The 26,426-nt window shown below is 41.0% G+C and overlaps 1 long non-coding RNA gene across 1 annotated transcript in view; it reads right to left on the bottom strand.

The window, feature by feature from the left end:
- Nucleotides 1-9,161: 9,161 nt before the first annotated feature.
- LOC311434934 overlaps nt 9,162-26,426 on the bottom strand; it is a 36,087-nt gene continuing 18,822 nt past the window's right edge. Inside the window, exons 3-4 of the long non-coding RNA XR_014691840.1 lie at nt 10,264-10,347; nt 9,162-9,932 (exon numbers count right to left, since the gene is read on the bottom strand). This is a non-coding gene — a long non-coding RNA (uncharacterized lncRNA). The remainder of the gene's footprint in view (nt 9,933-10,263; nt 10,348-26,426) is intronic.

The raw sequence follows: 26,426 nt of genomic DNA, 5'->3' as shown, positions 1-26,426 counted from the left end.
AAGTTAAAAAGTTAAGTTCTAAAGAAAATTTCAAGATTAAACTTGTATAAGTATCCCTAGCTTTCTACACTGTTATGGGGGGATGTTGTAATTAAAGGTGTGATCACATTGTTACAGAATTGCTTGCAATTGCAATTATATATGCTGTTTTTCCAAGTGATTTTGGTCTCACTCTGTTCATAAAACTGCCCTTGCCTAGTAAGTATTTGTCTATGTTTTGCTGCTTCTATCTTTTTTTAGTGTTTTATTTCTGATTTTGCAGAATTTTGTAAATGCAGTTGTTTAGCTTATTTGATTTTTCCCTCCTTGTCAGCAAATCTTTTTAAAACCAAATGCTCCTCATTGTCATATAAGTATCTGTTCTACACTTCTCGTATCACTACATTTGAGTTGCCTTCTCTATAATTAGACAGTGACTTCTAAGTTGGAGTGAAGTAACATTCTCCAGAAATAAATGAAAAAGAGCCTGCTCCAAAACTTACATGATAAAACATGCATGTGTGCATCTTGCATATGCAATATCTTAGTAACAGATATCTAATATCTGAGATACTAGAATATTTTGCATGTGTCATAGCTGGATGAAAACATCATGCAAGAAAACTAAAAGTTGCTCCACAGATTCACATCTGCACATATAAAGCACAATATTATACATTACAGAAAGCTTCACTGATTTTATACAAAATATACATATATATTTATATATTTAAATCCATAGCATTTTATTATTTATTAGACATAGTACCTGCCATTACAGTAGAAAGGAGTTCTGTACTAATCCTGATATTCACTTATGTCCAAATATAAGAAGCACTATCCATAAATACAATAATTTTCTGTCCAATGCTGATTTTATACATTTGAATTCTTTTAGTAATTAAACATTTGAACAAGAGTTAAGTGGGTAATAATAAAAATTTATCATAGTTAAATTAAAAATAAATGTATTTCATGATGCTTTATTTTCCAGGGGTCTGTAGCAAAGAGATGAAATTTGTTTGGTTTTGATTTGAGACATGCTTCTTATGATCCTCATAGACAAACTGTTAATGTATAGGCTGGATTAGAAGTGAGGTGGACTAACAACTGGCTGAATGGCCAGGCCCAGGGCATGGTGATCTGTCATGAAGTTGGAGCAGAGTAACTAGTGGATCCCAAGGGACATTACAGGGTCCCATCCTATTTGCCATCTTCAGTAATGATTTGGATGATGGGGCAAAGCTTACCATCAGCAAGATTGCTGATGACAAAAACTGAGAGGAATGGTGGACACACCAAAAGGTAATGCTGCCATCCAGAGGGACCTCAACTACCTGGATAAATAGGCTGACAGAAACCACATGTATTGCAACAAAGGGAATTGCAAAGCCCTGCACTTGTGTAGGAACAACCCCATGAACAAGAATATGTTGGGGACCAAAGAGTTAGAAAGGAGCACTGCAAAAAGGGGATCCTGGTGAACACTAAGTTGCACATGAGCTACCAATGTGCCCTTGCCACAAAGAAGGCTATCCTGTAAAAGCGTTGCCAGCATGTCAAGGGAGGGGATCGTCCCCTTTTGCTTAGCACTGGTGAGGCCGCATCTGTGGCCCGCCAGTATAAGAAAGACATCAGCATAGTGGAGACAGTCCAATATGGAGCCATGAAGATGGTGAAGGGATGGGAGTATCTCTTCTTTGGGGAAAGACTGAGAAAGTTGGAACCACTGAGCTTTGAGAAGAGGAGGCTCAGGGGTGACCATCCATAAATACTTGAAGTGAGGGTGCAAAGATAACAAAGCCAGGCTCTTTCCAGTGGTGCCCAATGCCAAGACAAGTGGCAATGGGCACACACTGAATCACAGAAGGTTCCATTTGAACGTCAGGAAGCACATTTCTTTTTTTTTTTTTTTTTTTTTTTTTTTTTTTTTTTTTTTTTTACTGTGTGTGTGACTGAGCAGTGACACAGGTTGCCCAGAGAGGGTAGTGTAATGTCCCTCCTTGGAAATGTTCAAAAGCTGCCTAGACATGATCCTGGGCAGCCTACTTTGGGAGGCCCAAGGGGCTTGGACCAGATGACCTCCAGAAGTCTCTTTTAACTTCAACCATTCCATGATTCTGTGATTCTGAGATTCTGTAGTTATTGAAGTTATTCATGGGAATAAAGGACTTAGAGAAGTAGCTATACTCAAACTAGATGAGGTCCTCTGTCAGTACTACTTCATGACTACTGAATGCATGACAGCCATCTAGAAGTTCAAACAAGAGTAACAGACATATTTATGTTTAATTTCAGATTTATAGGAAAAGATATACTTTTTCCATATAAATGGCAAAACACAAGTGGTGAGTGAAATAAACAGGCAACTAATGGACTCCAAAATAATATCATAGCAATGCTCTACCTTTTTTTTTACACATGCATGTATTACACATGCATTTTACACATGCATGTTGCTTTAGCTTCTGTAAGAGAAAAAGACAAATCTTTTACATGTCATGATATGTTATAGGAAAGCTATTCTTTCTTATTTAAAGAAATATGCACAGATATTGTGATATGTCTCATGCAGTATATGCTTCCATCATTGTCTTCATAAGAGTCACATTCATTGGATAATTACTATTGTTAAAATACAGATAAATCATTATTGTTACAACACAGAAATAAATGCTACACTGAAATAATGAATGTGTTGAATGTAATGAATCAGTATGTATTAAAAGCAGAAAAAAATACCATAATGGAATTATTATTATGGAGTCATAGGAATACGAAGCTGAATAGTATCTCCTTACTATTACATTCAGTCTAGTAATTGACTCTGTCCTCTAGACCCATATGTAGATGGGTTTCCGTTTTTCTCTTTAGATGCAAGAGATGAGGAATATGTGAGAAATCTGTAAGATAAATGTTTTCTCTCTCTCCCAGTGAAACTTTGTTTTTTGCATTAGGCTTTTAAAGAAGATATATAAAGAAACTCCAGCATTATTCACTCTTTGAGATACATTTTAAGCATTAAGTTCATGTTTCATAATAAAATGAGTATGCACAAAGGTGATTGTGTACTTGTATATGTGTCTACAAAACTGGGAAATGATTTCCCAGTTTAGAAAATGACCCATTAGACAAAGATTTCTCTTTTGGAATCATGGGTACTGAATTTGGAGAAACTGAACTGTAATAGCCTTCCCTTTCTATTTATACTGATCAAAATGTTTCTAGATGATTAAAAAAAAATCAGTCATTGTTCATCTACATTTGCATAATGATTTTGTAGGGAAAGTCTCATATTTAATTGCCAATTGCATATGCAGCACAAATATATTTTCAAATATATTATGTGACTTGATTTCATTAAAACAAATTAAATTAAAAAGATCGCTTACATAGGCACAGAATAACCACACCAGGCCAATGTTTATGATGTATTTATTATCAATAATTGGAAAATACAGTTTTGTACCTACTTCATTTATTCCCTTAGCACTGATGCATTGTATGTGAATGTTCAGAATGCACTGTACCTTGACAAGAAGAGTGGCCTAGTTTTCATGATATTTGGGTACAACAAAGAAGGAATAAATATAAATAGAACAATATCCAGAATTAAATCCACATTGAACTGATTAAATTAGTCAGGCTTAGCAAAATTAATACAGATTTTTTTCTTTCCTCTGGGCAGTAGCTAACTTCCACAATTTTAGGCTGTTACTAATGAGATTAATCTTCTATCTCATTATCAGCTCCGTTTTCTATTGTTCATGGGTAACTGCAACTTATGTGATGTTATGTTTTGAATAGTGCCAAACCCATCTTTCCCTCAAATTAGATGGCATTGGCTTGAGAGGAGCATTTATTCCACTAGAGCCATATCATTGGAACAAAAGTAATATGACAGATCTACTGACATTTATGAATGGGTATTTCTGGAACATACAATACTTGATTTTTGCACTTTAATATCATTTTTTTTTGGCAGCACAACTGCTGCAGATGAAAGAAATGAGTCTCAGCTCTTATTCTTATTCATGTGTTGACCTTAAATTACCCATTTCCCCAGATGGCCAGTCATATCTCAGCTCTGAAATGCTAACTGGCACCACTATGCTTGTCACACTACTGCAAAACAGTTCTCCTTAAATTCTAAATATCTTCTCCTAAATATGAAGGGTTTTGTGACCATCTACCAAAAATAAAATAAAATAAAATTTAGAAAAGAGCAGAGAGATTCTCTGCTTGAGAGGAAAAGAATATTACCCTTGACCTTTCACTATTTGTTTTATTTGGAATTACTCCAATGAAATCAACTCTACTGTCATAGTGAAATAAGGCTACATTCTTCCGAATACAATTCATCAATCATTGTATCCAAATTGAGGCTGATGGAGAAACCACTTTTGTCCTAAACAAATGCTTGAGTAATCTTGGCCTTGGAGTTGACCACAAACTCTTTAAAATACTTTAGAGGAAAGAGAGTCCTAACACAAGGCAGAAAATGGCATGGTGAACACATTGTGCCAAAGGTCTTGACAAAAGGATCACTAAGTGTTTGACTTCAGCAATATCACTAAATTGAAACACTAATGAGAAACACCTTAGCCCACAATTTAAATAAAGAGCCTGGTTCCACTCGCACAGAAGCAGCAAAATAGTTCAAGTTGGAAAGGACTTCCTTCCTGAGTACAGTGTATACTATGACTTGGGGTTGCACTCTTTTTTCTAACAAGCATACACCCACCTGATTGTAGTCTTAAGTAATGTACACAGTATCAGATTCTTTTATGTGGTGGCAGGGAGGGGTACAGAGAGGACACGGAAAGCCCACATGTTAAAAACGTGGCTCCAGGGCTGGTGCCAACGCAGAAATCTTGGATTTTTTGGCCATGGGGCACTTTACTCAGCACCTGGCCTGATGGCCGCAGACGGGTCCCTATCTTTTAGGGGAAAAAGGATCCTGGGCCAGGAGCTGGCAGGGCTCATTGAGAGGGCTTTAAACTAGGTAAGAAGGGGGATGGGGCTGAAGCAAGGATTGTTGGGGCTGTGCCAGGGGGAACAATGGCAAGGCCGGAGGATAAGGCAATGGCCCAGCTGAAGTGCATCTACACCAATGCATGCAGCATGGGTAACAAACAGGAGGAGCTGGAAGCCATTGTGAAGCAGGCAGGCTACGACTTGGTTGCCATCACGGAGATGTGGTGGGACCACTCTCATAACTGGAGTGCTGCAATATCTGGCTATAAGCTCTTCAGAAGGGACAGGCAGCACAGAAGGGGTGGAGGCTGGGAATGACAAGGTCGAGTCCCTTTGGGTTAGGATCGGCAGGGACAACAAGGCTAGTGTCCTGGTCGGGGTCTGTTACAGACTGCCGAACCAGGATGAGGAGACGGATGAGGAATTCTACAGGCAACTGACAAAAGTTGGGAAATCGTCAGCACTTGTACTCGTGGGGGACTTCAACTTCCCTGTCCTGGAAGCACAACACAGCCCTGAGAAAGCAGTCTAGGAGGTTTCTGGAGGGTGGAAGATAGCTTCCTGACGCAGCTGGTTAGTGAACCTACCAGGGGTGGTGCCCCGGTAGACCTTCTCTTCACAAACAGAGAAGGGCTGGTGGAGGATGTGATTGTCGGGAGCTGTCTTGGGCAGAGTGACCATGAAATGGTAAAGTTCTTCATTCTTGGAGAAGCCAGGAAGGGGACCAGTAAAACTGCTGTATTGGACTTCTGGAGGGCCCACTTTGAACTGTTCAGGACACTGGTTGGTAGAGTCCCCTGGGAGGTGGTTTTGAAGAACAGAGGAGTCCTGGAAGGCTGGGCGCTCTTCAGGAAGCAAATCTTAATGGCACAGCAGTGGTCTGACCCCATGTGCCCAAAGACTAGCCAGCGGGGAAGAAGACTGGCCTGGCTGAACAGAGCTTTGTGGCTTGAGCTTAGGAGGAAAAAGAGGGTTTACAATCTTTGGAAAAGAGGGTGGGCCACTCGGGAGGACTATAAGGATGTAGCGAGGCTGTGCAGGGACAAAATTAGGAAGGCCAAAACTCATCTGGAGCTCAATCTGGCTACTACCGTTACAGATAACAAAAAAAGTTTTTATAAATACATCAACACAAAAAGGAGGACTAAGGAGAATCTCCATCCTTTACTGGATGCGGGGGGAAACTTAGTTACAAGAGATGAGGAAGAGGCGGAGGTGCTCAGTGCCTTCTTTGCCTCAGTCTTTAGCGGCAATACCGGATGTTCTCTGGATACCCAGTACCCTGAGCTGGTGGAAGGGGATGAGGAGCAGAATGTGGCCCTCACTATCCACGAAGAACTGGTTGGTGACCTACTAAGGCACTTGGATGTGCATAAGTCGATGGGGCCGGATGGGATCCACCCAAGGGTACTGAGAGAACTGGCAGAGGAGCTGGCCAAGCCGCTTACCATCATTTATCAGCAGTTCTGGCGATCGGGGGAGGTCCCAGTTGACTGGCGGCTAGCAAACGCGACACCTATCTACAAGAAGGGCCGGAGGGCAGACCCAGGGATCTATAGGCCTGTCAGTTTGACCTCAGTGCCAGGGAAGCTCATGGAGCAGATCCTCCTGAGAGTCGTCACGCAGCACTTGCAGGGCAAGCAGGCGATCAGGCCCAGTCAGCATGGGTTTATGAAAGGCAGATCCTGCTTGATGAACCTGATCTCCTTCTATGACAAAGTGACATGCTGGGTGGATGAGAGAAAGACTGTGGATGTGGTCTACCTTGACTTCAGCAAGGCTTTTGACACCATCTCCCACAGCATTCTCCTCAAGAAACTGGCTGCTCGTGGCTTGGACTTGAATATGCTTTGTTGGTTTAGAAACTGGCTGGATAGCCGGGCCCAAAGAGTCATAGTGAATGGAGTCAAATCCAGTTGGAGGCTGGTCACTAGTGGCGTTCCCCAGGGCTCGGTACTGGGGCCGGTCCTCTTTAATATCTTCATCGATGATCTGGACGAGGGCATCGAGTGCACTCTCAGTAAGTTTGCAGATGACACCAAGTTAGGTGCGTGTGTCGATCTGCTTGAGGGTAGGAAAGCTCTGCAGGAGGATCTGGATAGGCTGCACCGATGGGCTGAGGTCAACTGCATGAAGTTCAGCAAGGCCAAGTGCCGGGTCCTGCAGCTGGGGTGCAATAACCCCAAGCAGAACTACAGGCTGGGAGATGAGTGGTTGGAGAGCTGCCAGGCAGAGAAGGACCTGGGAGTATTGGTGGATAGTCGGCTGAATATGAGCCAGCAGTGTGCTCAGGTGGCCAAGAAGGCCAGCGGCATCCTGGCTTGTATCAGGAACAGTGTGACCAGCAGGGCTAGGGAATTGATCGTCCCCCTGTACTCGGCTCTGGTGAGGCTGCACCTCGAGTACTGTGTTCAGTTTTGGGCCCCTCGCTACAAGAAGGACATCGAGGTGCTTCAGCGGGTCCAGAGAAGGGCGACAAAGCTGGTGAGGGGTCTGGAGAACAAGTCCTACGAGGAGCGGCTGAGGGAGCTGGGCTTGTTCAGCCTGGAGAAGAGGCGACTCAGGGCGACCTTATTGCTCTCTACATATACCTTAAAGGAGGCTGTAGCGAGGTGGGGTTTGGCCTGTTCTCCCACGTGCCTGGTGACAGAACGAGGGGGAATGGGGTAAAGTTCTGCCAGGGGAGTTTTAGGTTAGATTTTAGGAAGAACTTCTTTACTGAAAGGGTTGTTAGGCATTGGAACACGCTGCCCAGGGTAGTGGTGGAGTCACCATCACTGGAAGTCTTTAAAAGACGTTTAGATGTAGAGCTTAGGGATATGGTTTAGTGGGGACTGTTAGCATTAGGTCAGAGGTTGGACTCGATGATTGTGGAGGAATGGTTAAGTGAAATAAGACATGTGGATGTTGGGCAGTTAAGAGGCAATGGGCTAGTAAAGTACCGTACTCAACTCACATGAATCTGGCACGTACGCAGCTGGCTGAGAGCCAATCAGGCTCAAGGACACGATGCCCTTGAGCGATGGGGAAAGTCCCTAAGGCGGGATGGTGGCTAAAAGAAGGAGGAACTACCTGAAAAGAGCGGGAAATGTTAGCCAATCCTGAGCTTAGTTTTTGCAATATGTATGAGTTGATTATGTTCGAACTAGATAAAAGGCGACTGAGCTATCCATTAAAGTTGAAGTTCACTGTTCACTCATATTGAGCGTCTGTGTCTTCCTTCCGTCGACAACAGATGATCTTGAGGTCTCTTCCAACCTAGAAATTCTGTGAAAAAAAATACTTTCAGTCTTTCAGTAACAAGGGGACAAAAGTGGTGCAACTTGAAAGGCTGTTATTTTGGTACCTACCAGTTAGTGCTTCTGCCACTGGTTCTGTTCCTATGATTAGCATCAATTTCATTTTCTGCAGTTGTGAAAGTTCCTGCACACATAACCTATTTAGGCTTTTTTTTTTGATGCATTCTGATTATAAAGATATAGATATTTCTGATAGAATACAGATTCACTAAGTTACAGATGCTCACTACTAGTAAATAAGAAGAACATACTGTGACAAGAAGAGGTACTTAATTTTCCCCGTGTGGAGTATAAACTATACCATTAAAACCATTTCTTTAATTTAAAAGAATTAATTTTCTTTTATACATACAAAATGTAACTATACACACATGCAGTTTTATTTTCTTACATATTATTGTTAATTTCCCTTTCTTTAAAATCTTCCTATACTTTCGTTCCTTCTTAATTTCAGAAACCATGACCCCTTCTAACTGACAGTTGGAAAGCTTATTCATCAGTTTCCAGATTTCTGCTATTCTTTCTCTCCATTCTTTCTTTAGCCTACTTTATCATATGTATTTATACCCAAATAAATTAATTGTTTACTCCTTTAAAAGAAACATTTTTTTTGGTTGCAGTATCCATGCAAAATTCCTTTTCTTCACTCAGTTAATCTTTTCCTCTGTACTTACCTCTAGTTTATAAGATTCACTCTGTTAGATCTTGTTCAATTCACAAGATTCTTTGTTTTGCCTAGTTCACGAACTCTGCATTTTCACCCTAAATATATGCATTACCTCAAACTGCTTCTCTCAGTTTTTCAGTTCTACATTGAGTCTTCCCTGCATTGTCTTGTTTTCATTTATTTATTGATTTTGTGTTTACTTATCAAGCTTATTTTATTCCAAATCTCTCTAACCCAATCAAAAGAATTATTCTCAATCCCAGTCTATGCAGATATTGATGTCTCTCATTCACTGATTGTCATATTTGCTTGGTTCCTGTGAAATATTAGACACTTTTCCCTCTTGCAACATATATGACACACAACAATGCAGATAACTGTTCTTAACTTCATGTTAGAATTATTTTTTTTAACCTGAATTGATTTTTAACATCTAAATACTTTTGACATCTCAGGAAAACAAAACGATTTCTGTCTTAGATGCAAGTTGTAACCTTTCCATGCAGATTGATCCAGTAAAGATTTCACAATTGAAATGTTTATATCATAATTCTCACATCAGAATCTACCATATTTCATTTTTTCCTTGTTAAAGCTGATCATGACATCTTTCTACCTTTGTTAGATTCATTCTTTTTTGATAAGAATCCTAAAGGAAATTAAAGAAGGCACAGTGGATAAAGTAAAGCAACCAAGAGCTGGAGTCATCAGGGTTGCCAACTAAATGATGCAGATGAATCTGTGTTTAAAGAACATCAAATGCAGCATCTCAATCTAATCCACGACAGCAGATTAGATGACACTTTCCACAAGCCTGGTATACTGTGCTATATTTCTTTCATAGCAACATATGTTTCAATCTGTCTGTGCCTCTAAAGTTTTAATAAAAATCTTCTATCAACTTCTGTGAAATTCTCAAGTGTGTGATTTAAAGTCTAACTGGGATCCTCAGGTTTAGTCCAAGCTATTATTCAGATGTCCCAATATCTTCCACTTGTGTCCACAGAAGTCTACAAAGGAATAAAATAATTCTGAGTGTTAGTTCAGATTAGAGAGCACAGGGAAGATAAAGATTACTGAATTAGCAACAATTGATGCATAGAGGAGTGGACAAATTTATTTCCAAGCACAGGATAAGAAGCAATATATTTAAGTTTAAATAAGGAAGACTCAGATTACAAATATTTAAATATATATATATATATTTATCTAGAAAGAATAATTGAGTTCTCAGAGTATCAAATGACTTTTGGAATCTTCTATTACTGGAGATTTTAAGGGCAACTTAGACAAATATCTGCTAGAAATGATTTAAGAATATTATATGGTTTAAAAGCATACCATGTTCAACATGGCTTTCATATCCCTCATAGGAAATTTGTTTTCCCTCGACCTCATTTTGAGTAGACAGCTAGAGTTCATAAACTGAAAGAGAGTGATAAAGACATATATAAAAATACTAAATATATTTCTGTTTCCTTCTACTTCCATAGTAAGGATAAAATATTTTCTTACTACCAAAACCAGCTAATAACCCTTATAACATCTGCTGGTTTTGGCTCTTCCTCTAGCTTGTTAACCTCAGATTATATGATTGTATATTAATTGAAATGTTATTACTGAAGAAATATTTTTTAAAAATCACAGGAAGTGTAGTTTAAGTAAAAAAATAAATAAAAAAATCATAATTCATTTTTCCCAATTCAAAACTTAACAAGGAGAGAGATGTTCAAATGCTAGAGCATTCCAGCATTCATTTCAGTTTATAGTAAATCACAGCTTCTCTCAGATTTTTTTCTTATCTTCTGCTTCTTCCCATTCTGTAGAAGTGAGAAAGGCATGATAAATCAACCAAAACATAATAAAAGGAAAAGTAATATACTTTAAGTTATAACCTTCACTGCTAAAATTCTCAGGAGAATAACTTCATTTTTACTATGAGCTCTGGTAATGATATTCTGCACTTTAACATTGAACATGCAAACAGATATCATACAGGTAACCTGTTACATTTATGACCACAGTAGAGTATGAGCTGACCTTGGCTGAATACTATGCCTTTACTCTTTGGCGTCCTGTCTTTTTTCCGCCACTTTCATTCACTATTTGATGAAAGAGTGAGTGTGAAGCAATAAAAGTACAATAAAGAAACATAAAACAAAAACTAAATAGTTTTCCTTATACGTGTAGGAAACGAATACACATATCATTTCATTACTAAGATCAAAAGAAAATCTCTACAGAATTTAGTCTCATGCTAAGCTTGATTACAAATTAGTAATTATAGCAAACATGACAATCTGAAAAATAGTAGCAATGTTTCAAACTAAACCAATCTATGAGAGATTCTTCAGAGAGGCCTTACAAGAATTTCAGACAACTATCATGTGTCTAGAATTACAACAAGGTCAGTTAACGCCTGATTGAGACTTCAGACTTATACATTGCAACCCCTCATTCAACAGCCTCAAACAAGAGCAAAGCAGCCAGAGCTGCCTGGTTCATCACCTGGTTCAGTGTGCAGTATCTAAACATAGAAATCATGGGTATTAAAATCCCAGTTGTAGCCAAAAAGGAAAGTAAACAGTTGGACTTCATGGTCTTAGAGGTTTTCCAGTTTAAATGATTCTATGATTCTAAACTTAAAGGTGCTTTAGGTCTTGCTTAACATGAGCATGACCCTGTTGTAACAACATGTTATGTTATGTCTGGAGATTTGCTTACTCTCTATCCTACTCTGTCTGGTTTCCAAGAAAAACAAACAAATCACTAATAATAAAGCTACATATATACATATGTTTTATGCTAATTATTAACAACATTCTTGTGTCTCAGCCTGTTTCATACTGCCATCCAAACAAAGGTGCAAATAGCTCTGGATCTACTTTTGTTTCTAAATTACATTGGGTGATTTGTATGATTTGAAGACATACCAATTCAAGTCAGTTGGTATGACTTGAAGCTATACTCACCTCAAAGTGTGGATAATACTACGAGTTGCAGGCAAGATTATCCATTCTATGCAATGTGGACAGTTCTTTGTGTAATACATAAAATCAAGTGCAGCCACCAAAGATGTATCACCAATTTAGAACATACACACAGAAAAATCCTATTGGCTTAGACATGACAAGGTAGATAAGATTACAGCTTTATAGCTACGGTTACAATATCATGCCAATATTTCTGAGGCAAATAAAGCAGAAATACTCCTTTTATTAATTTCATAAGATAAAAACCTATAGAACTGTGTCGTTGTTGTCAATGAAGACAAAAGAAAGTAGCAAGGCCTATCATCTAACATTATTATAATTAATTCCACCTAACATTAAAGCAAACAACCAAACAAAAAACAGTTTGCCCATGCAACATATTCTCTTAGGACAGTCACTTTAATAAGACAGATCTCTAATGTGTATTCATTAAGAAAAACCTGGACCCAAGAAATATAGTTTAGACAGTAGTTCAGAATAAGACTCATGATGTCTGTCTTGCTGGAATTTACAGCTCAGATAGTTATTGTAGACTTTTTTTTTTTTTTTCTTATAGCTAGTAATAATAATACTAGGCATCTCTAGGACAGAATTAAATTTCTGATCTAGGAAGAGATATATATTGCTTCATTGATTTTATCATTGACATCATAACCGAGAGAAATATATTTTTAAATTGATTAAAATTTTAACTCTCTAAAATTATTTAACACTCTAAAATTGTTGAAGTATACTTCTACTTGATTTCCTCTGAAACCTGTCTTGGAAAAGATAAACATAATAATAATATGAAAAAAAAAAAGTTGATAAAATGCAGTCAGGATCAAAACTGCATTGAAACCCACAGAATTACATTTCATGACTAAGAGCAGGTGCAAATCTAGGAGAAAAAAAAAAAAAAAAAAAAAAAAACAAACTATGCTTTTAATTAAGTCCATTGTCCTCTCAATCAGACATCCACTCTAATAACCTACCACAAATTTCTAGGAAAATAAAAAAAATAAAAATGATTCTGCAAAGATTTGCCTATTCACCTAAATTTCTGTATCATTTGAACAGCTCAGCTAACTTCACCCAGTCTGCTTACAGAGCACAAAGATGAAGTTAAACTCTGGTCTTTACAGTATCAAGACCAACTCCTGAAACCTGGGGTATTTAAGCCTGGGGGTTCTTTTAAGCTGAGTCTGTTTGCTCGGCTTCTCCTCCATCCTGACAGTAGATGTTGGAATTTCCCAGGGGAAAAGACACTTAATTACACATATATTCAGGCTCTGTTACACAGTCAATGAAAACACCCACCACAAATCTTGTGACTAACTGGATACATTTGATTTAAAAAATAATTGCTTTTCACAGTTTCACTGGGTCATAATGGAAATAATACCATGCAAAATATATTGTCTTTTTCCATCTAATTTGTTTCTGATCACTAGTATGTGTATTTTTCAGATATGGCCTGATATATATATATATATATATATATATATATATATATCATAGAATTATAGAATCATTCAGGTAGGAAAAGACTTCTAAGATCATCTAGCTCAACCTTTAACCTAGTACTGACAAGTCTGCCACTAAACCATGCTACTAAGTTCTAAATCTGTATGTTTCTTGAAGACCTCCAGGGATGGTAACTCAACTACTTCCCTGGGCAGCCTATTCCAATGCCACACAACCCTTTCAGTAAAGAAATTTCTCCTAATACCCAAACCCAAAACTCTCCTCATGCAACTTGAGGCCATTGGTACTTGGGAGAAGAGCCCAGTCCCCACCTCACTACAACCTCTTTTGAGGTAATTATAAAGTACAAAAAGGTCTACCATGGAGAGAACATTTTCATTTAAAGATTGTAAGTTTTCTTTTTGAGAAAATCTCCTCGGTGAGTACACAGCATTTAGGTCAGCATTTGATCAGTGAAAATGCTGAGCAATTGTTATAACCATAATGAAAAAGATGCATCTGTCACTATACACTGTTTTGTGCAGAACTTTCACACCATTCCACAGTATCTTCTGTTTATCCATAACTACATCAAATTAGTGTAATAACAACCAAAAATCCCGCAAAGATTTTCTGTGAATATCAGGGTATCCTTGGTCTTACAAGGATTTGTTCTATAAAGCTGTATCTTCACTGTCAGATACAATCTGAGGTCTTCAGACTGAATTTTTTCTACATCTAAGAATCCTAAGGTCTAAAAAAAGGTGCTTAAATGCCAGTTGATATTCTTGTATATGTCAAAAAGGCAATATTTGTTTGTTTGTTTTAAAGGAGATTCATAAATGTTTCTATTCATGAAAAAGAGTCACTTGGAGTTTGAAGTAAAGTACCTAAAGTAATTTGTCACTTCTCTGGAAAATGTTCTGCATGAACATTGAACTCAGTTTGGAAATTTTTGTGGTCTTTGTAAAGAACAGTGAATTGTAAAGCTCCACTGCTCTCTCTGACAGGTGGAAAGTAGTTGTGGTCTAAAGGAGTACATGCTTCTAAATATGGCAATACTAGATGCCTGGCTTGTCTGTGGAAATATCATGAGTAAGGATCCAATACAGCCTAGATACAAGACACAGATTTTTTTCTCTCATTAAAACCAACACAATGAAATGTCTTGTAATCACTATATCCTCCTATGGCAAGGAAACCTCCCTTCCCAACTTTCTTTGCTGTCCTAAATGTAGTTTAAGATTACTGCAAAGTGACCTGTGAATTACAAAATTACAGAATTGTCTAGGTTGGAAGAGACCTCCAAGATTATCCAGTCCAACCTCTGACCTAACACTAACAAGTCCTCCACTAAACCATATCACTAAGCTCTACATCTAAATGTCTTTTAAAGACCTTCAGGGATGGTGACTCCACCACTTCCCTGGGCAGCCCATTCCAATGCCTCACAACCCTCTCAGTAAAGAAGTTCTTCCTAATATCCAATCTAAAACACCCCTGGCGCAACTTTAGCCGGTTCCCCCTCATCCTGTCACGAGGAACATAGGAGAATAGCCCAACCCCCACCTCGCTACAGCCTCCTTTAATGTACTTATAAAGAGTGATAAGGTCGCCCCTGAGCCTCCTTTTCTCCAGGCTGAACAAGCCCAGCTCCCTCAGCCGCTCCTCGTAGGACTTGTTCTCCAGACCCCTCACCAGCTTGGTCGACCTTCTCTAGACTCGCTTGAGCACCTCCATGTCCTTCTTGTAGCTAGGGACCCAAAACTGAACACAGTACTCGAGGTGTGGCCTCACCAGAGCTGAGTACAGGGGAACAATCACCTCCCTAGCCCTGCTGGCCACACTGCTTCTTATGCAAGACAGGATGCCGTTGGCCTTCTTGGCCACCTGAGCACACTGCTGGCTCATATTCAGCCGACTATCCACCATCACTCCCAGGTCCTTCTCTGCCTGGCAGCTTTCCAACCACTCATCTCCCAGCCTGTAGCACTGCTTGGGGTTGTTGCACCCCAGGTGCAGGACCCGGCACTTGGCCTTGTTGAACTTCATACGGTTGACCTCAGCCCATCGGTGCAGCCCATCCAGATCCTCCTGCAGAGACTTCCTATCCTCAAGCAGATCAACACATGCACCTAACTTGGTGTCACCTGCAAACTTACTGAGGGTGCACTCGATGCCCTCATCCAGATCATTGATAAAGATATTAAAGAGGACCGGCCCCAGTACCGAGCCCTGGGGAACGCCACTAGTGACCAGCCTCCAACTGGATTTGACTCCATTCACTATGACTCTTTGGGCCCGGCTATCCAGCCAGTTTCTAACCCAACAAAGCATATGCCAGTCCAAGCCACGAGCAGCCAGTTTCTTGAGGAGAATGCTGTGGGAGATGGTGTCAAAAGCCTTGCTGAAGTCAAGGTAGACCACATCCACAGTCCTTCTCTCATCCACCAAGCACGTCACTTTGTCATAGAAGGAGATCAGGTTCATCAAGCAGGATCTGCCTTTCATAAACCCATGCTGACTGGGCCTGATCACCTGGTAAGTGCCTCGTGATGACACTCAAGATAATCTACTCCATGAGCTTCCCTGGCACTGAGGTCAAACTGACAGGCCTATAGATCCCTGGGTCTGCCCTCCGGCCCTTCTTGTAGATAGGTGTTGCGTTTGCTAGCCGGCAGTCGACTGGGATCCACCCCAATAGCCAGGACTGTTAATAAATGATGGTAAGCGGCTTGGCCAGCTCCTCTGCCAGTTCTCTCAGTATCCTCGGGTGGATCCCATCTGGCCACGTCAACTTGCGTACATCCAAGTGTTGTAGCAGGTCGCCAACCATTTTCTCATGGATAGTGAGGGCCACATTCTGCTCCTCATCCCCTTCCACCAGCTCAGGGTACTGGGTATCCAGAGAAAAACTGGTTTTGCCACTAAAGACTGAGGCAAAGAAGGCATTAAGCACCTCTGCCTTTTCCTCATCTCTTGTAACTAAGTTCCTCCCCGCATCCAGTAAAGGCTTGAGATTCTTCTTAGTCCTCTGTTTTGCATTGATGTATTGTAAAAAGATTTTTTGTTGTCTTTGACGGCAGTAGCCAGATTGAGCTCCAGATGAGTTTTGGCCTTCCTAATTTTGTCCCTGCACTGCCTCGCTACATCCCTATAGTCCTCCCGAGTGGCCCACCCTCTTTTCCAAAGATTGTAAACCCTCTTTTTCCTCCTAAGCTCAAGCCACAAAGCTCTGTTCAGCCAGGCCAGTCTTCTTCCCCGCTGGCTAGTCTTTGGGCACATGGGGTCAGACCACTGCTGTGCCATTAAGATTTGCTTCCTGAAGAGCGCCCAGCCTTCCAGGACTCCTCTGTTCTTCAAAACCACCTCCCAGGGGACTCTACCAACCAGTGTCCTGAACAGTTCAAAGTCGGCCCTCCAGAAGTCCAATACAGCAGTTTTACTGGTCCCCTTCCTGGCTTCTCCAAGAATGAAGAACTTTACCATTTCATGGTCACTCTGCCCAAGACAGTTTCCAACCACCACATGTCCCACCAGCCCTTCTCTGTTTGTGAAGAGAAGGTCTACTGGGGCACCACCCCTGGTAGACTCACTAACCAGCTGCGTCAGGAAGCTATCTTCCACGCTCTCCAGAAACCTCCTAGACTGCTTTTTCTGGGCTGTGTTGTGATTCCAGGATATATCTGGGAAGTTGAAGTCCCCCACAAGAACAAGTGCTGACGATTTCCCAACTTTTGTCAGCTGCCTGTAGAATTCCTCATCAGTCTCCTCATCCTGGTTCAGCGGTCTATAACAGACCCCCACCAGGATGATAGCCTTGTTGGCCTTCGCGCCGATCCTAACCCATAGAGACTCAACCTTTTCATTCCCAGCCTCAAATTCCACAACATCAAAACTCTCTGATATTGAGAGCCACACCACCACCCCTTCCATGCTGCCTGTCTCTTCTGAAGAGCTTATAGCCAGATATTGCAGCACTCCAGTTATGAGAGTGGTCCCACCATGTCTCTGTGATGGCAACCACGTCATAGCCTGCCTGCTGCACAATGGCTTCCAGCTCCTCCTGTTTGTTACCCATGCTGCGTGCATTAGTGTAGATGCACTTCAGTTGGGCCATTGCCTTCTCTCCCTGCCTTGCCATTGTTCCCCCTGGCACAGCTCTAACAAGCCTTGTTTCAGCCCTGTCCCCCTTCTCACCTAGTTTAAAGCCCTCTCAATGAGCCCCGCCAGCTCTTGGCCTAGGATACGTTTTCCCCTTAGAGATAGGGACCTGTCTCAAGCCATCAGGCCTGGTGCGCCCCATGGACAAAAAAAAAAAATTTCTGTGTTGGCACCAGCCTCTGAGCCACGTGTTTATCAGGTGGGCTTTCCGTGTCCTCTCTGTATCCCTCTCTGCCACCGTAGGGATGGATGAAAATACCATCTGTACTCCCCCTCCATCCACTAACCATCCCAGTCCCCTAAAGTCTCATTTGACTTCAGGCTTCTCTCTTCAGTGTCATCACTGCCAGCCTGGACTATGAAATGAGGATAACAGTCAGAGGGGCGAACCAGGTTGGGAAGCCTTCTGGCAATGTCCCTGACCCTGGCCCCAGGGAGGCAGCAGACTTCCCTATGGGTTGGGTCAGACGGACAAATAGGGCCCTCTGTTCCCCTGAGAAGGGAGTCGCCCACAACAATCACCCTTCTTTGTTACTTGGTGGAGGCAGTCCTGAGGCGTGGAGTCGACTTCCTTGCCTTAGGCATCCTCCTGGGTAGACTTTCTACCTCTTCCTCAGCTACCGGTCTCTCAAGATCCAGGGCCTCAAACCTGTTGCGTAATGGCACCTGGGAAGGTGGGGCCAGTACGGAGGGGCATCGCCTGCGATGTCAAGCAGGGACCTGTTCCCATTCCTCCTCAACTCCTAGGTCCCCTGTCTCTGCCCGATGGCGATAGGGAAGGGGGCCCACCCCCATTTGGGGTGTCTCACCCCGGTACCTGTCCATCAGGCTGCGCAGGGAGTTGCTCCACAAGTCTATCTCCCACTCACACTCTCTGATATCCCTCAACCTCTCCTCCTCCTCCTTGAGTTCTGCCACGAGGCAGACCAGGTCATCCACCTGCTCGCACCTCATGCACACAGTCTCTCTGCCTCCTGCCGATGGCAGCAACAGGCTCAGGCACTCCCTGCACCTGGAGACCTGAACTGCCGCAGTTTTGAGTGGGCAGTCTCTCTGGGTGTGTACAGACTTCCTGGAGAGCGTGCTGTGCCTGGTGTACACCACTGCAGCTGTGCTAGCGGTAGACTGCCGTTAGAGGAGGTGTTCATATGGGCGGGGGGGAACGTTCTGCCCTTCCTGCTTACCCTGCCTGCTTGAACTGCCGCTCAAACTGCTGCGCGAACTAACTGCCGCGCTAACTGCCATGCCACTCCCTTCTGACGCACCACGCTCTGTTTGCCTGTCCTGGTTGCTGCGTTTCTGATCACTCGCACTCCCTAGGGGAAGCTTTTGAACGGCCGGGGAGGGGGCGCTGCTGGCTCCACCTACGCCTCGTTCTCACCTCATTCACCTCCCTCGCGAAGGCTGCCAGGTCTTGGCGACTCCCTCGAGTGGGCTCGGTGCCAGAAAAATTAGCCCTGCCTGTTCAATCCCCTGCTCCACTGCAGAATGTGTCTGCCCCGGCGCTGATCGCCTCTGCAAGTGGAGGCGGCAAGTATATGTATATATATATATACATATACTTGTAGATATATATATACATACACACACGTATATATATGTATAATATATATATACACATATATATATTATTTTTTTTCTCAGCAACTTAAACCTCAGCAATTTTTTGAACAATAACTCAGCTTTCCTTTCTTTTGCCATATCCAGCCCCTCTAAAATAACTCAGTATGGTACATAAAAGGTTTTTGTTTCAGTATACTTACCAAACATATGGGCCATTACACAAAGTTAGATGAAAAATTGCTATTTGGAAAGTGACTAAGCAAATAGAAAGGTGAAATATTCTCATGAGACTAATTATTACTATTGGTTGTTTTGAAATTTAGAGCACACAGTGCAAATTAGATATATCCAGTAGGCTTTTGGAAACTCAGAACAGCTGTAGTGCTTACACAGGTGATAAAATTGTTGTGCTTTTTCTAACACCAACCTAATTCATAAAATGGTTTATGGATTATTCCAATAGGGCAAACAGGTATACCCTACCTTTCTACTACATTTTTAAAATGGACTTTTCAGTATTGTCTTTTTGTTTGTTTGTTTGTTTTGTGTGTTTTTTTTTGTGTTTTTTTTTTTGTTTGTTTGTTTGTTTTGTTTTTGTTTTTTTCTATTTTTCTACACTCTCACTTGGTAAAAGCTCCTATTTTGTCTTTGCATTGTCTATTCCATAATTTATGTACAGATAAGAGAACAGGACCAAGGCTAACACTTTGAATTACAGTATTTCTCCTGTTGTTATCTTCACATTCAATGGGTTCCCATGCTTTTCTTGGAAATTACTTAACTGCTTCTATGAAAGTCACCTTTAAATGAAAAATTGGAGCTGTTTCAGCTTCAAAACATTGTGTAGGCCTTTATAATAATGAAATCATAGTATTTGGGCACCATTAATCTCTTTGCTACTCAGCAGATCTGCACAGAACAATAAAAATAAAATCCAAAAAATCTTCTTATTCCATAAATTCACATAAACTGTGATGTCTAATTAGTTTGTTTCTGCAGGTCTTCTCTTGAGATATGACTGACATACACAAATGTATCACTTTTATATGTTTTTTTGTTTGTTTGTTTCCTATTCTCCTTGAGTAAACTGGATTCTGGGTTGACATTTAAAGAACACTTTTCCATTCATTCACATGTTCAATATACTAGGAGGCTTCATAATGCCATTTTGGAGTTAGCATAATTAATTGAACCATCATCACTAATTAAAACTCACCATCTCCTCTAAATTCCACTTTCCTCTCTTTTCTCCTTATACATGATAATCAAGGTCAAATATTAATGGTGAAACATCCTGGTTTCAGCTATGATAATTTTCCTCCTAGTAGCTGGTACGGTGCAGTGTTTTGGATGTAGGATCAGAGTAATGCTGGTAACACACTGATGTTTTAGTTGTTGCCGAACAGTGATTGCACTAACTTTCAGCTTTTCATACAGCCCTGCCAACAAGGAGGCTGGGGGTGCACAAGAAGCTGGGAGGGGACAGCTGACCCAAACTGGCCAAAGGGATATTCTATACCATATGATGTCATGCTGAACAATCAACATGGGTTGGCCAGAGTAGGGAGGGGCCACTGCCTGGGGACAGGCTGGGCATTTGTCAGGGGGTGGTGAACAATTGCATTACGCATCACTTGCTTTGTACATTCTATTAACATTCATTATTATTATTTCCCTTCCTTTTCTGTCCTATTAAACTGTCTTTATCTCAACAGGGGACACCTCCAATTCTCTGGAACTTCACTTCTGAACAAGAATCCTAAAAAACTGCAAGAATGTTTGAAAAAGGCATGTAATCACCTTGGCAATTCCAATGAGACACAAATCACTCCAACGTGCTGGGGATTGGCTGCAATCAGCACAACTCCTGCAGCTACTCCACCATCTGAAATATATTGATAACATAAACATGTGGGGAAATACAGCAGCAGAAATTTTGAGAAAGGGTAGAAAATAGTCTAAATCTTTCTAAAAGCTGATCTTGCCATAAAACGCAATAAGGTCAAAGGACCTGCACAAGAGATCAAGTTTTTAGAAATAAAATGGCAAGATGGATGTCATCAAATCCCAATGGATGTGATAAACAAAATAACAACTATGTCTTCCACCAACTAGCAAAAAAGAAACACGAACTTTCTTAGGCATTATGGGTTTTTGGAGAACGCACATTCCAAATTACAGTCTGATTGTATGCCCACTCCATCAAGTGACCTGGAAGAAGAACAATTTCAAATGAGGCTCTGAGCAATGACAAGTCTTTGAATAAACTAAACAGGAGATTGTTCATGCAGTAGCCCTTGGGCCAATTTAAGCAGGACAAGATGTAAAAAAATGTGCTCTACACGAGAGCCAGGAAAAACGCCCCACCTGGAGCCTCCAGCAGAAAGAGACAACTTGAGGTTAACCCCTAGGATATTGGACTCAGAGATACAAAGAATCTGAGGCCCACTACACTCCAACCAAAGAAAGAGATTGGCAGCATAAGAAGGGGGCTAAGGTGCTTTGGAAGTGACAGCTCCTCCTAGCACCCCAACTGCTGTCTGGATGTTCAAAAGGAGGGTCCCTCTACAAACTTCACCATTTGTAAAGTGCATTTGCAGTATTTGTTTCTTTGCTTGTATTGCTCTTTAATTCACAAGCAGGGCTAGGTTTTGTTTCCTCTTTTATTCCGTGTGCAGTAGCAGGGTTGGAGTTCACTTCCACTTCTTCTGTGTGAAATCTGCTATACAATCTACCTGGAATGATAGCAGGCCTGTTCTTTCTGAAGCAGAGTTCCCTCTCTCTTCAAACTCTTATCACTGATACAGCCAACAGCGGAGAACGATCTCCCTTCAGGAGCAAAGATTTTAGCAATCGTCCCTGATTTCATTTTGAGAAACTTTTTTTTTTTTTTTTTTTTTTCTTGAGTGAGACTGATACTTTCCTCTGAAATTGCATGGTACCACGCACTATGTATTTTTATTCACATAGAGTGGGATGCACAATCAAGTTCATATAACTGGCTAGTAAAAATCTCTACTTTCCTCTGTCCTCCTCTCTACACTTAAAAATAATGGGAAAGGTAGCCAATTGTTGCTGAATTGTTCCTCCTTTTGACAGTCCCCTTAAGAATCAAATAACTGCTTGAGGAGCCAAAGAACACGTGTACTCTTTGTCAAGAGCTCATTTTTTAGTTAGCTTTTTCTGGAAATGAGAGTTCAAAGTCACAATATATCAGTGTCTGTTTAGCTGGTCACTTTGATCATCTTCAATCAAATTATCTCTTCTACACATGAATGAACCGTTACCACTGAAGAAATCACTTTATTATATTGTCATTATTGAGAAAAAAAAAATGTCTGCAAAAACACTGCAGAAGAGTTTCAAGATGGTTCGTTGGATAACACTTTGTAACTGCTGAAAGGACAGATCTATTTCTTCTAATACAGCAGTTTGTTTCATGCGACTTAAATAGTCTGTGGACTAATATAATGTTTCAATCTCAAAACCTTAATCGGTCAATCTAAAATCAATCCCTTATAGTTTTTTACAGTGCTAAGGAACAACAATGACTTTAACTTGTAGAATGATTTTACAGATGTGTTTGATTAATTCTGTTAGGCCCAAGCTCAGGAAGTAGCTTAAAATTAATTTAAGTGCTTTGTGGAGTGGATATGCATTGATAAATTTTGTCTAAATGCAGAATATTGGCACTGGAGTTTTTTCAATGAGATCCTGAAAAACAGACCCTTGAAATGGGTCAGTCTTTCCATAAAGTACCCTTAAACAGCTCTGAATCTCAAAAATTAGGTTGTATTAAAACACAAATGAAAAATTGAGACTTTTAGATAGTAAAAGCCTTTAGTAAGATAGTAAGAGCCTTTTAGATAGTAAAAACCGAAAGCAAAAAAAAACGACAGAAAACAATCTCTAAAATACAGTAGGATTAGAAACCAATGAGTAGGATTAGAGTGCAACCTAGAGTAGCACCTCCCTTTTTCTTGTTGTGTAGATGTTGCTGTTGTTTTTCCCTAGTGTTCTCCTTGCTAATGCTTCTCAGATTGAATTGCAATGAACTTTGTGACGTCCTTCTTGAGCCTCAGGAAAAGCTTCTTTTCCATCATTTCTCAGGCCTGCCGTGTCTGCTAAGAGCTTGTTTCAGAAAAGCAGCTCCCTCTGCCCCTGTTCCAGTCTCCCCTATCCTAAGAAGTGGTAAGTCATGTTAGCTATGAGTACCAGGCTAGGTGTAGTAATAAAATAACTGATTTTATTTGGGTTTACTTTGAATCGTCTCTGCATCATTTTGTAGTACACTACACTGATGTACTCCAAATCACCTTTGGTACTATTCACTGCTCCCTCATGCGTACTAATACTGCTAGAGCAGAAAGAAGTGTTTGTTAAATGAAATTAAAAGACAAAAAAAAATAGACATAAAGCTTGCATGAAAATTAGACAAATTTGCTTCTCTTGCTCTACTTACCAGTTGTAATTATGATTTCACACAGGGTTTGTTTATGTACAGAAGCAATGCCTGTTGGATCATATTAACTTGCATGTAGATGTGTGAGCAATCAAATCCTATTAATTTCAAAGAGGATTCTCAAAGGGGATTCTGTAGTTGATGCAAATTAATGAAATGTTTTTTGACAACACTAGCAAAAATAAGTGGTATTAAGACCAAAATTTGTAAGCATACAGAAACAGAAGGAAAAAGAGCTGGTAGCATAGCTATGTTACAATTTAGAGGCTTTTGCCTTCATCAGTGGTTCTCAACTGCAAATTCAATTAAATGAATATTACATGTAGAAAAGGCCTTAGTTCTGTACCCCACATTACAGCAGCAACACACAATTGTTTCACTACAGAGCAGAAGAAAATCATCTAGAAGCCAGAGCAGCACCCAAGCCGGTAGCACCAGAGACTCCTACACATCCCTGAGTCAACATATTTCAACACCTGTTTTGTAATGCATTTAATTTCTTCTAGAAATTTAGTTCTGTAAACACAAGCATAAGGAAAGAAAAACATTGACAAACCTGAAAAAAAGATGGGTTCTGATATTTCTGATTTCCTAAGTGTGGTGGTTTCACACTGATGGGCAGCTCAGGTCCACCATGCCCCTCTCTTACTCCCCTCCTCAAAAGAACAGGGTGAGAAACTATGATGAAAAAAATCTCATGGGTTGAGATAAGGTCAGGGAGATCACTCACCAATGACTATTACAGGCAAAACAGATTCATAGAACCATAAAATATCCAAGTTGGAAGGGACCCACAAGGATTAATGTAATTTACTGCCAACTAGTAGAAGACCAGAGCAGTGAGAAACTAAAAGCAAATTAAATACCTTCCCCCTTCTACCATCCACCCTTTCGTACCTCCTCCCTCCAAACTGAACAGGGGAATGGGGGCTGAGGTCAGTCCATAATGTTTCATCTCTGCTCCTCCTTCACCTTCACTCTCTTCCCCTATTTGTGGTGGTCTTACCCTGCTGGGCAACTGAACTCCACTACATCCACTCTCTCACTCCCTCTCTTTAGAAGAAGGAGAGAGGAAAGTATTCTGTAAGGACAAAAAACAACTCATGGATTGGGCTCTTGCACAGAAAGTTAACTCTATCCCAGCCAGACCCAGTACACTGCTCCACATGGTGTCCCTCCCACAGGATGCCATCCTTCATGAACTGATCCTGTGTGGGCTTCCCACAGGCAGCAGTTCTTCAAGAACTGCTCCAACATGGGTCCATACCACAGGGTGCAGTCCATCAGGAACAAACTGCTCCAGCATGTCCGCCATGGGCAGCATCTCCCAGCAGACCTCCCACTCTTGTGTGGGCTCCTCTCCATGGTCTGCAGCTCCAGCCCAGAGGATGTTCCTGTGGGAACTCTCCACTAGTTGCAGCCTTCTTCAGGTCAGATTCACCCGCTCCACCCTGGACTCCTCCACAGGCTGCTGCATGGTGATCTGCTCCCTCATGGTGCCCCATGGGCTGCAGGGCAATTTCTGCCCTGATCCCTGGAGCACCTCTCCCAGTTGCTGTTGCATACCAGCTTTGCCTTTCTTAAATAGAGGTGTAACCAGTGTCACTCATTGGCTTTGGCCAGCAGCAGGTATCTTTTGGAGAATGCTGTCTCTTATTTAACATGGTGTAGCTTCTGGACTCCTCACAGAGGCCATCCCTGAAGTACCCCTGCTACCAAAACCTTGTCACATAAGCCCAATACACTACGTAATGTAGTCCATGAGAAATCCTGGAATCATTTTCTGCTTCATACAGTGTAATTAACATACAAAGAAAGCTATGTAGGTCCTTGTGTTAATGGTTTATTATTATTACTATTATTATTCTTACTATTATTAAGCTTGATCTCAATTTTATCCTCGCTGATATCAGTGGTACTGCCTAAAGCTGCAGAACAGAACTGCTCCCATAGGAAGGGACACAAGTATGGAATGTCACCATGAAAACAGCACCCGGACCACTGGCCAAGGCTGACCTCTTGCTAGGCTGTACTAAAGAAAAGAAAGCAGATGGAATAGCGTGGGATTATACTGAGCAGTCTTTTTACATTTTTGCTGTTAAGAGCTCATGCAAAGGTTGTGGTTACAGTACTGCTGTACTCTTACAAGCAGTTACATATTATCAAAAAATAACTTGGTTATATTTGGTGAGTGTGAGCATTAACAAAATTCATCATACTGTCTCTGTATTGTTAAATTTTCAGATTTCTTTACATTTTTAAGTAGCAATGACAAAATAGCGAGCAATACCCAGAAATCATTCCAACAGTACACTATCAAACAATATGATAAAGTACTTCAAATGCAAAAGTGCTTTATTCTTCACTAAAGTATGTACGGGATATCTAAACATCCTTTTTGCTACTGAAATTTGGTACAAGGAGGAGGAATCAAAGGTAACATTCCAGTTGCAGTGAGAGACTGATTATGAATCCTGTGTGATTCTGTGAAGGTAAAGGAAACATTAACGGGCAATACACAGAATCACAGAATTTCTAGGTTGGAAGAGACCTCAAGATCATCCAGTCCAACCTCTGACCTAACACTAACAAGTCCTTCACTAAACCATATCACTAAGCTCTACATCTAAACGTCTTTTAAAGACCTTCAGGGATGGTGTCTCCACCACTTCCCTGGGCAGCCCATTCCAATGTCTCACAACCCTTTCAGTAAAGAAGTTCTTCCTAACATCCAACCTAAAACACCCCTGGCGCAACTTTAGCCCGTTGTCCCTTGTCCTGTCACCAGACACGTGGGAGAATAGACCAACCCCCACCTCGCTACAGACTCCTTTAAGGTACCTGTAGAGAGCAATGAGGTCGCCCCTGAGCCTCCT

Source organism: Aythya ferina (genome assembly GCF_964211825.1).
Source record: "Aythya ferina genome assembly, chromosome: 3".
Lineage (NCBI taxonomy): Eukaryota > Metazoa > Chordata > Aves > Anseriformes > Anatidae > Aythya > Aythya ferina.
The sequence above is the reverse complement of the archived record's forward strand: the minus strand, read 5'-3'. Positions and strand labels throughout refer to the sequence as shown.